Raw genomic sequence first — 10,400 nt, forward strand, 5'->3', positions numbered from 1 at the left:
TCCACACTCCTATTAATACACAAAGCCGATCAATATAACACCGCTGCTTTAGTGCTTGAACCCATTCCTTATGTGTCTAGAAAGTTGATCATGTCATAAATGCATGATTCCCTGCTGCGAGTTTGGTGTGGAGCCTGGGAACGCGACCATGTCAAGTTGGTTCCGAGGAGCCAGTTAACATGGGCGGGTAGACACAAGACATCACATCAACACGTACCCTCGCCGAGTAATTTAGTTTTGGCTATATTTAAGATAATTTGTTCCTGTTGCAGTGCGTGTACGATAGCACAGCGGTTTAGGCGGTGGCAAGTGAGCTGTGCTTTATTTCTTTGCGTCACGGGTTCAAATCCCGCTTATAACTGTTCTATTTTTTCATTATTTTTTTTAGTGTTTGCTATTTCTTGCAGCCAGTCCAAAATGTAAACGAGACATTTCGTTCAACGTTTTTATTGAGAATTTGAACAGTTTGCAATCAGGCAAGTTCGACGTCGCTTGTGACAAATCTGCAAGATTCAAAGTGTTTATTGTCATGTGTACAAAAGGAAAGCACTTTTCTTCGTACAATGAAATTCTTTCGCGAAACACAAAACTGCGCAACTCGCTTTACCCTAACAGTCGTAACTCGAGACGGGGAGCAAGATAACATGGGAGCAAGTTGACATGTAACACCGGCTGGGAGAAAAAAAAAAAAGCGAGTGCGTGCGTTGATAAGCTTATAAACGTTGGCGGTTTGTGTGTGCGTGGCCGTTAAACATGCTGCGGTGAGGGGTTGTAGTCACTGTCTATTGCTCATGTGCGGTTCACTGTGATTGCCTCCCGACAGGCCTACCTGTATGTCAATCAAGCGATGGGCTGGATTCTAGCATACAGCATTTTTCTTTTTTTTTAAACGTCATGCGATCGATCAGTAGTAGCTTGGCGATCGACTGGTCGATCGCGATCGACGTATTGAGCACCCCTGTTCTACATGATCCAAAGTACTCTTGTGAACAAAGATGCAATAATTACAACTTTAGCACTTGCAAATCCAAAATTATCAATCCTAACACCAGAGGAATGGGAGGGAATAAAGCAGGCCTGTGACATTTTGAAGCCCTTCGAAGAAGTCACTCGGGAATTATGCGGCCAGAGGTATGTCTCATGCCGTTATGTTTTGTAGGTCCTTGTTGTTTTGTCTTTTTTGTCGTATTGTCACTTCCTGTTTTATTTTGATAAGTAACTCTCCTCTCGTTTCAGTTCGTGGGTCCTTCCTCTGTGCGTCAGTCTGCTTGCCTTCCTTAATCCCAATTGTCTGCACCTGTGCCCTTACCCTTCTCTGTGTATTTAGTCAGAGTCTTCCCCTTGTCTTGTGCCAGTGTGTCTTGTCCCGTCCAGAGCACCAGCGATCGTCAGTTAAAGAGTCCTTTTTGAGAACCTAGTTATTGAAGAAACCTTTGTCATCAAGCCTAAGCTCTGTGTATTTCAGTTTTTGTTTTTTGCCACCTCGTTTTCCCTCTTTTGTTTTTTTGCTGACTCCAGCCTGTTAGAATAAATTCCTTTTTTGTTGTCACTCTGCATCCGAGTCCTCTCCTTGATCCAAGTTTGACAGCTATTTTATGAAATCAATTTCTGTCATTATGTAGACTAATTAAACCATATATAAGTGCTATAATAATTATATCTCTGCTGACCAGTTATTATTTTTATTTTCAAAGTGGAAAACCTCTGGACGCTCCATCAATTGCCGGCGGCGCTCACGGCCAAAGCGGTGGCCTTAAAAACCATGACGAAATATACAAGATGGGTCCTAAAAGAGGATGGCACGGTGGAGGCTGGGGCCTCCCACTATGACACAGTGGTGGCCTTCTGTGATGGCCACCATCTGTGCAAATTTGTTCTGTTTGAGAATTTCATCTCTGTCGGAAGTACTTTTCGCTTTATTAATTGTGGCCGGGGAAGAGAAGAAGGGGTCCTCTTCTCCCGGCACAACACCACCATTTACGTGGCTGGAGGGATGGAGGTGACGCCAGATTTGGAGGTGAAGGGGACAGCTCTGCTGTACCCTCCAAGCATTGACAAAGCCTTGAAGGACATCCGCCATGTCCTGTTTACGACAGACGGCATTGTCTCTACTGTAAAATCAATCTCTCTCTTTTCGCTACCTCTCTTTCATGAAGTATTGATGTTTATTAATCTCTTTCTGTTTTAGATCCGCCATCAAGATGGTGCTGACACGTGGGGTTTCGGTCCTATTGGGCATCTTTTGTTTAAAAAAAGTAAACAATTTCTCCCTCTAACATTGTGTGCGTGTGTCTAAATATAGATATATCACACACACTCACATTTTACTTGAGTAAGGTCGCTTAGGGCAGTGGTCCCCAACCTCATTTGCACCACGGACCCGTTACGTGTCAGAAATATAAGGACCCCTGCCTTAGGGCATCAAGGCCTGATCCCTTCCAAGCTTTAGATAGCTCACTCCTCTAATATCACCCATGCAGTTTGCATACAATCATGTATATTAGAGGAGGGAGACGTCTAAACATGCAAGACACTGGTTTTGTAGGATAGAAATTTGACACCAGTTTCTTGAGTATGTCTCTAGCTTTGTTGCCTTAGTAATTGTAGTCTAGATCTACATTTCAACAGCTAGTACTAATTTGACATTTTCATTATAGGATCAAAGGGAAATAAAGGTGGTCAGGTGGCGAGAGACCAACCTTTTCCAGGTAACAGTCGGACAGCGGCTGTCCATGACGCACCTGAAGACATCCTGTTCCGGTGGCGTGGAGCTCCACTCCACAGAAAATACTGTGATAAAGGTACCAAAAGCAAGCAGTTTTTTCCTATGTGTATAAACGAAGGTATTCTAAATTGAATCAATACTGTTATTTACTTGGGATGCACTGCTATCAGTGGCTCATCATCATCAAGGCTGAAGTCAGATTCTGTTTTAGGAGTTTTCTCAAAATCTGGATCATCAACTTTATAAGATTTTGTCTCAGATACAGCCCTATCAGGAAGACATACAATTTCACTTGCTTCCTTAACTGTATAAAATCATTGTGGTTGACATTATGGTCATTAAACTAATCAAACTGTTTTAGGTTTTAATTTATCGATCGATCGATCAATCCATCTTATCTATCTATCTATCTATCTATCTATCTATCTATCTATCTATCTATCTATCTATCTATCTATCTATCTATCTATCTATCTATCTATCTATCTATCTGTCTGTCTGTCTGTCTGTCTGTCTGTCTGTCTGTCTGTCTGTCTGTCTGTCTGCCTGCCTGTCTGTCTGTCTGACCTACCTACGTACTTACTTACCCATCCATCCATCCATCCATCCATCCATCCATCCATCCATCCATCCATCCATCCATCCATCCATCCATCCATCATGTTTTCTCGTGGTGTTTTAAACACTTAATAAATTATCATGACACTTCTTTACGCAGAAACTGGAAGAAGAGGCGTTTCATGTTGTGGCCTTTAAAATAAAAAGAGAGCAAGTGGAGCTCATGGACGCCACAAATGCCACCAAAAGGGTTCCATTGACTACGTGAAACCAAAGATTCCCCGACGGCCCTAATTTTCCCCCAGAGGGGGTTTTTGTGGTAATTTTGTTTTATTTTTTGTTCTATTGTTTGTATTTCTTGTTACTTGTTTATTGTTCTGTTTAAAATGTTCTATTATTAAAGTTTAAAGTTAAATGCACAAAATAGTCATTGTTTAATTTTTTTTCATTGAATTAAATTAATTTAATCTAAATTATGATCATATATTTCACCACTTAGTTATATTTAGTTGTCCGTGTATAAATTGTGTGTTGCGTCATTATATTAAATGTATTAGTTCTAGTAATTAGTTATATATTAGTATCAATGTCGTGACCCAAAGAACGAGATCCAGGGTACAAGCAGCTGAAATGAGTATACTCCGCAGGGTGTCCGGGCTCTCCCTTAGAGATAAGGTGAGAAGCTCGGTCATCCGGGAGAGACTCGGAGTAGAGCCGCTGCTCGTCCACGTTGAGAGGAGCCAGATGAGGTGGCTCGGGCATCTCATCAGGAAGCCTCCTGGACGCCTCCCTGGGGAGGTGTTCCGGGCATGTCCGACCGGTAGGAGACACCGGGGACGACCCAGGACGCGCTGAAGAGACTATGTCTCTCAGCTGGTCTGGGAACGCCTTGGGATCCCCGGGATGAGCTGGATGAAGTGGCTGGGGAGAGGGAAGTCTGGGAGTCCCTCCTAAAGCTGATGCCCCCGTGACCCGATCCCGGATAAGCGGAAGAAGATGGATGGATGGATGGATGGATGGATGGATGGATGGATGGATGGATGGATAGAGTTGTATCAATTCAATAGATGCTTTCATTTTTTCCCCCATATTTTTCCAACAATATTTTTTTTTAATTGTGATAAATTGTTATTGACAATTCCGACACCAAAATACCATTTCAAAGTCAAAGTCAAAGTCAGCTTTATTGTCAATTTCTCCACATGCTAAAGACACACAAAGAAATCGAAATTTCGTTCCCCCCATCCCACGGTGACAAGACATGGCTCACAACAGACAAACAAGTAAACAAGTATAACAAAAGCGTGCTGAATAAATAATGAATAAATAACACAACAATAAATAAATAAATAAGAGGAGCAGAAAAAAAAGGAGCAAGTGTGCGTACAGCAGACATTCCCGAAAATAGCGCAACAGTGCCGCACGCTACGCAGAAGGGGGTAGCGAGTTCAGGGCCCTAACAGAAAGAAGCTGTTGGCGAGTCTGGTGGTGCGGGAGCGCAGGCTCCTGTACCTCTTCCCAGAGGGCAGAAGGTCAAACAAAGAGTGAGCCGGGTGACTCACATCTCTGGCAATCGAGGTTGTCTTGCGGGCGAGATGGGAGGTGTAAATGTCCTTCAGGGAGGGGAGTGAAGCACCAATAATCTTACCAGCCGTATTCACTATGCGCTGCAGGGCCTTCAAGTTCTGTTCAGTGCAGTTACCACCCCATCCCATGCAACTGGTGAGGACGCTCTCAATGGTGCCACGGTAGAATGTAGACAGGACTGCCTGAGGAGCACATGCACGCCTGAGCTTCCGCAGGAAGTACAGGCGGCGCTGAGCTTTCTTTGCCAGTGACGAGGTGTTTGCGGACCAGGAGAGGTCCTCACTGATGTGCACCCCCAGGAACTTGGTGCAGCTCACCCTCTCCACCACAGCACCGTCGATGATCAGCGGCAGGTGTGTTGTGTGACCCTTCCGGAAGTCAACAATGATTTCCTTGGTCTTATTGACGTTCAGCAGGAGGTTGTTGTCCCTGCACCACGTGGTCAGAAGGTCCATTTCCGACCTGTACCGAGTCTCGTCGCCCTTCGTGATGAGACCCACCAGAGTCGTGTCGTCAGCAAACTTCACTATGCGGTTGTTGCTGTAGGTCGCAGTGCAGTAATGCGTCATCAGGGTGAAGAGCAATGGACTGAGCACGCAGCCCTGGGGGGCCCCCGTGCTCAGCGTGATGCTGGCGGAGATTTTGTCGACAACACGCACCACCTGAGGCCTCTGACAGAGGAAGTCCAGTAGCCAGTTGCAGAGGGAGGTACTGAGGCCCAGCTCGTCGAGTTTGCAGATGAGTCGTTGCGGCACAATGGTGTTGAAGGCAGAGCTGAAGTCCACAAACAGCAACCTCACATATGAGTCCTTTCTCTCCAGGTGGGTGAGGGCCGAGTGGAGGGCAGAGCAGATGGCATCCTCAGAGGACCGCTTGGCACGGTACGCAAACTGGAAAGGGTCAATGGTGGGGGGGAGAACGGACTTGATGTGCTCCATGACCAGCCGCTCAAAGCACTTCATGATGATGGGCGTCAGTGCCACAGGGCGGTAGTCATTGAAGCAGGACGGTGCAGGTTTCTTCGGCACAGGAACGATGGTGGCAGCCTTGAAACACGAGGGGACGATGGCCTGCTGCAGGGAAACGTTAAAGATGTCCGTGAAGACACCCGACAGCTCCCCAGCTCAGTCCTTCAGCGCTCGACCCGGGATGTTGTCAGGGCCCGCCGCCTTACGGGTGTCAATTTATTCGGCCGTATTTAGTTTTTCTTTCATGCGTTGGCTTGATAACCACATAAGCTACAACAAAACCAGAAAAAGTAACTCGGTCTTTCCTAAATGTGCTAAATGTGCAACATGTTGGGTGATAAGCTTTACATTCCCTATCTGTTGATTCTGTCGCTCAGCACCTGGTAGATGTTGAAAATTATTACCAGCAAAGTCATCCGCGTATTTAGGTGACCCAGTTTATTAAATTTCTATTGCAAATAAGTTCCCTAGCTGTTGATTCTGTCGTTCAACACTGACACCTAGTGGATGCATAAACTAATTACCAGCGAAGTCATCCGTGGATTTAGGTGACCCGGTTTATTAAATTATTGCAAATACATTCCCTATCTGTTGATTGTGTCGCTCAGCACTGACACCTCGTGGATGTTGAAAATCATTAGCAGCAACGTCATCCGCCGATTTACGTGACCCAGTTTTTTTTTATTTTGTTTATAGCAAATACAGTCGCTAAAGTATTGTTTCAATGTGTAGTATATGAAAGGGGTCCCCAACCCCCCGACGATTTTTAATCGACGATCAACTCATTCTGGTCAAGACGCTCGTCCCGGTCACGTGACATGTTTTCCCAGTCGAGCCCGCAAAAATAAGTAAGAATTTATTTGGAAAAATATTTTTAAAAATGGCAATTCTCTCCCAATTACATCCGTCGCCGTGTCCCTTCACACATGACGCTCGTCTCGGTCACGTGACATGTCACCCAAGTCAAGCCCGCGAGGCAAGCAAAAATGAGCACGAAACAGAGAAGTTTGGAAAGCTTCTTCGGAAAGGGAAAAAAGCCAATAAGGAGACCGAAGAAGAGGCTACCACTTCTAAGAAAAGGAACGCTGCATTTAAAAGAACATTTCTGGAGTCGTACTTAAAATAGGGATTTTTCGCCACTGATGATTCTGACGCGCCAAGCGCACTCGACATGTGTGGCGACAGGCTAGCTAACGAGGTGTACCTATTATAATTTTATAGAAAATATTTACAGTGGCGCCCGAGAGTTGGGGGGGGGGGGGGGCGCGCGTGGGGGGGGGGGGGGGGGCTAACAGAAAATAATTGAGAAGCACTGCCCTAGTGTGGGGAGTACACACAATTGTAGTCACGCAACAACTTATAGCACAACACTTTTCTCAACACTTAAAATGCAATTGCGTTCAGATAATAGTATTAACCGAAAGACTTGTTAACATAACGCATGACGTGAACAGACATGCCAAAATGTTGAACAATGCAGCAGTGGTGGGCGCATCGATCTTAAATATCGATAGTATCAATACCAACGTTGGAATTGGTATTGATCAATACTTGCGTGATGAGCTCGATACTTTAGTTTCAGTTTATTTTCTCCAAATTCAGTACACCACCCCCGTTAAATCATACTGCTCGCGCAACAACGTTCCTCCTTCACTGTCTGGCGTGTCTGAGCCCCACACTGCTCTCTCGTGCTCTATTTGTTAATTCCCCGCCCCCCTCCGCGCGCGCTCTCGTTCAGCAGCGCTGATGACTCTGAGTCGTGGTGGCTGCATGATGGCAGAGAGGAAGAGGAGCTCCAAACGGCTTTTTTACATGTGTAAAAAAACCTACATGTGATATTGGTAGAAAAGAAATCAAGTTTAACAAATTTGTACAAGCACATAAAAAAACTTCTTTACTTAAATAAATAAGAAAATAAACAACAGTAAATTGTTAGGTTACGGATTTTAGTTATTGATCTGACTCCAAATTGTGATCAACACTTAACACACAAATTGCTATGTCCTAATCCACACACTGGCGCACCTAACAATTTTGCGAGTTTGTTCTGTCAAAGAGAAGACCAGTAGATCAATCAGACCAAATTTACCAATTGTTTATTCCTGACAAAGCGCACTAATACAGGCCTGGGTCCCGGGTCCATCACACTAAAACGCGTGCGTTTTTGTGACCACCAAAAGACGACACATTCCCAGTTTTAAAGAAACACAATATGAATATTAAAGCATGCAAAATATTGTGAGATGATTGGTCGATGGCCATCTCCTCCCCGTGTCGGTGTTATCGCTGAGGTCAGGTGGTTGGATTTCCCCGCGGAGCCCGGCCACATAGACGTGCTGTTGTTCTCGTTTCTCAACGACCTTGAGGTGTTCTCGTCCGGTACTCCCTGTCTGGGCCTATCCACAACACTTCAACGAAAACAAGTTCATGCAGTTTGCCTGCACATTCTTCGCCACCCACCAATCCACACGAGCACTCCAATACTAGATATTAATATGATTATAAGTTTAACACAACCTTAAAATATGTTTGCAAACTCCCGAAAGCACATTTCCCTTTAAAGTCTTGGATAGATGGGAGGTTGACTCCAATTATCTTTTCTGCAGTCCTTATTGTCCGTTGCAGTCTGTGCTTGTCTTGTTTGGAGGCCGATCCAAACCAGACAGTGATGGAGGTGCAGAGGACAGACTGGATGATGGCAGTCTTCAGCAGCTCCCGCGGCAGGTTGAACTTCTTGAGCTGTCTCAGGAAGTACAGCCTCTGCTGGGCCTTCTTCCGGACAGAGTCGGTCCATTTCAGGTCCCGAGATTGTGGTTCCCAGGAACTTGAAGGTGTCTGATGAGAGAATAGTATTACTGCGGATAGTGAGGGGTGAAAGTGGTGAAGGGCCTCACCTGAAGTCCACTGTCATCTCCACGGTCTTGAGCGGGTTCAGGTCCAGGTGGTTTTGGCTGCACCAGTGGACCAGCTGCTCCACCTCCTGTCTGTACGCAGTCTCATCACCGTTCCGGATCAGTCCGATGAGAGTGGTGTCGTCTGCATACTTCAGGAGCGTCACAGAAGAGTAATTTGCGGAGAAATCGTTGGTGTAGAGGGAGAAGAGCAGTGGGGAGAGGACGCACCCCTGAGGGGCTCCGGTATTGGTGGTCAGGGTGTCAGATGTGATGCTCCCCAGCCTCACACGCTGTCTCATGTTGGTCAGGAAGCTGGTGATCCACTGACAGGTGGAGGCAGGCACCGCGAGCTGGATGAGCTTCTGTTGGAGGATGTCAGGAGCGATGGTGTTGAACGCCGAGCTGAAGTCCACAAACAGGATCCTGGCGTACTTTCCTGGGGTGTCCAGGTGTTGCAGGACGTAGTGCAGTCCCATGTTGACCGCATCATCCACCGACCTGTTTGCCCGGTAGGCAAACTGGAGGGGGTCCAGCAGGGGGCCCGTGACATCCTTCAGGTGGTTCAGCACTAACCTCTCGAAAGATTTCATGACCACAGATGTCAGTGCAACATGTCTATTGCGAGTCATTCAGACCTGTGATGGCGGGCTTCTTGGCCACTGGAACGATGGTGGAGCTCTTGAAGCACGAGGGCACCTCACACAGCTCCAGGGATTGGTTGAAGATCCGTGCAAAGGTGAGCGCCAGCTGCTCAGCGCAGACTTTCAAGCAGGAAGGTGACACGCCGTCTGGGCCCGGTGCCTTCCTGATCTTTTGTCTCCGGAACATCTGGCGCACTTCCTCCTCGCGGCTCTGGAGTGCGGGCGCGACCTCTGCAAGAGAGAGAGTCGGTGACCACGGTGATGGAGGTGTGGACAGAGCAGTTGTGGGGGGAGGTGAGTATGTAGATTGTGCTGCAGGAGGTCCCGTTGTGTGGGAGGACCGATCAAACCTGCAGTAGAACCTGTTTAGCTGGTTAGCGAGCCTTGGGCTCTCCACAGGACGGGGGGTTCGTTTCTTGAAGCCCGTGATGCTCTGCAGACCTTTCCACACTGTTCGGTGTAAACCAAGGTTTGTCGTTGTTGTACGTGTAGAAGGTCTTAGTCTGCGCACACACAGATCCTCACAAAAACTGATGTATGATGTGACAGTGTCAGTGAGTTCATGCAGGTCTGAAGTTGCAGCTTCAAAAACTCTCCAATCAGTGCAGTCAAAGCAGGCTTGGAGGTCCTGCCTTGACTCCACTGTCCACTTCCTTACAGTCCTCACCACAGGCTTAGAAGTTTTTAGTTTCTGTCTGTAGGCCGGGATCAGATGAACTAGACAGTGGTCCGAGAGTCCTAAAGCTGCACGAGCCACAGAGTGGTATGCATCCTAATTACGGTGTAGCAGTGGTCCAGTGTCTGTGCCCCTCTGGTGGGACACGTTATGTGCTGTCTGTATCTGGGGAGTTCGTGTGCGAGTTCGCCCTGTTAAGATCACCCAGAACAATGATTAGTGAATTTGGTAGAAGTTTCTCCATGTCTGTCACCTGGTCAGCCAGCATCTGCGTGGCTTCACTCGCACGTGCGTGTGGTGGAATGTAAACAGCCGCCATGATGATCGAGGAGAACTCCCGTGGTGAATAGA

General features: G+C 46.7%; 1 long non-coding RNA gene across 2 annotated transcripts; it reads left to right on the forward strand.

Annotated features, from left to right (window-relative positions):
- Positions 1 to 346: 346 nt before the first annotated feature.
- Positions 347 to 3,707, forward strand: LOC125980794 (uncharacterized). 2 transcript variants are annotated; one of them, XR_011088053.1, is made up of 4 exons: positions 347 to 1,131; positions 2,189 to 2,255; positions 2,658 to 2,801; positions 3,444 to 3,707. It is a non-coding gene; the product is annotated as an uncharacterized lncRNA (long non-coding RNA). The 2 variants fall into 2 exon arrangements; XR_007485751.2 differs by having other exon boundaries at positions 365 to 2,255.
- The last annotated feature ends 6,693 nt before the right edge of the window (positions 3,708 to 10,400 follow it).

This window comes from Syngnathus scovelli, chromosome 14 (assembly GCF_024217435.2).
Source record: "Syngnathus scovelli strain Florida chromosome 14, RoL_Ssco_1.2, whole genome shotgun sequence".
NCBI lineage: Eukaryota > Metazoa > Chordata > Actinopteri > Syngnathiformes > Syngnathidae > Syngnathus > Syngnathus scovelli.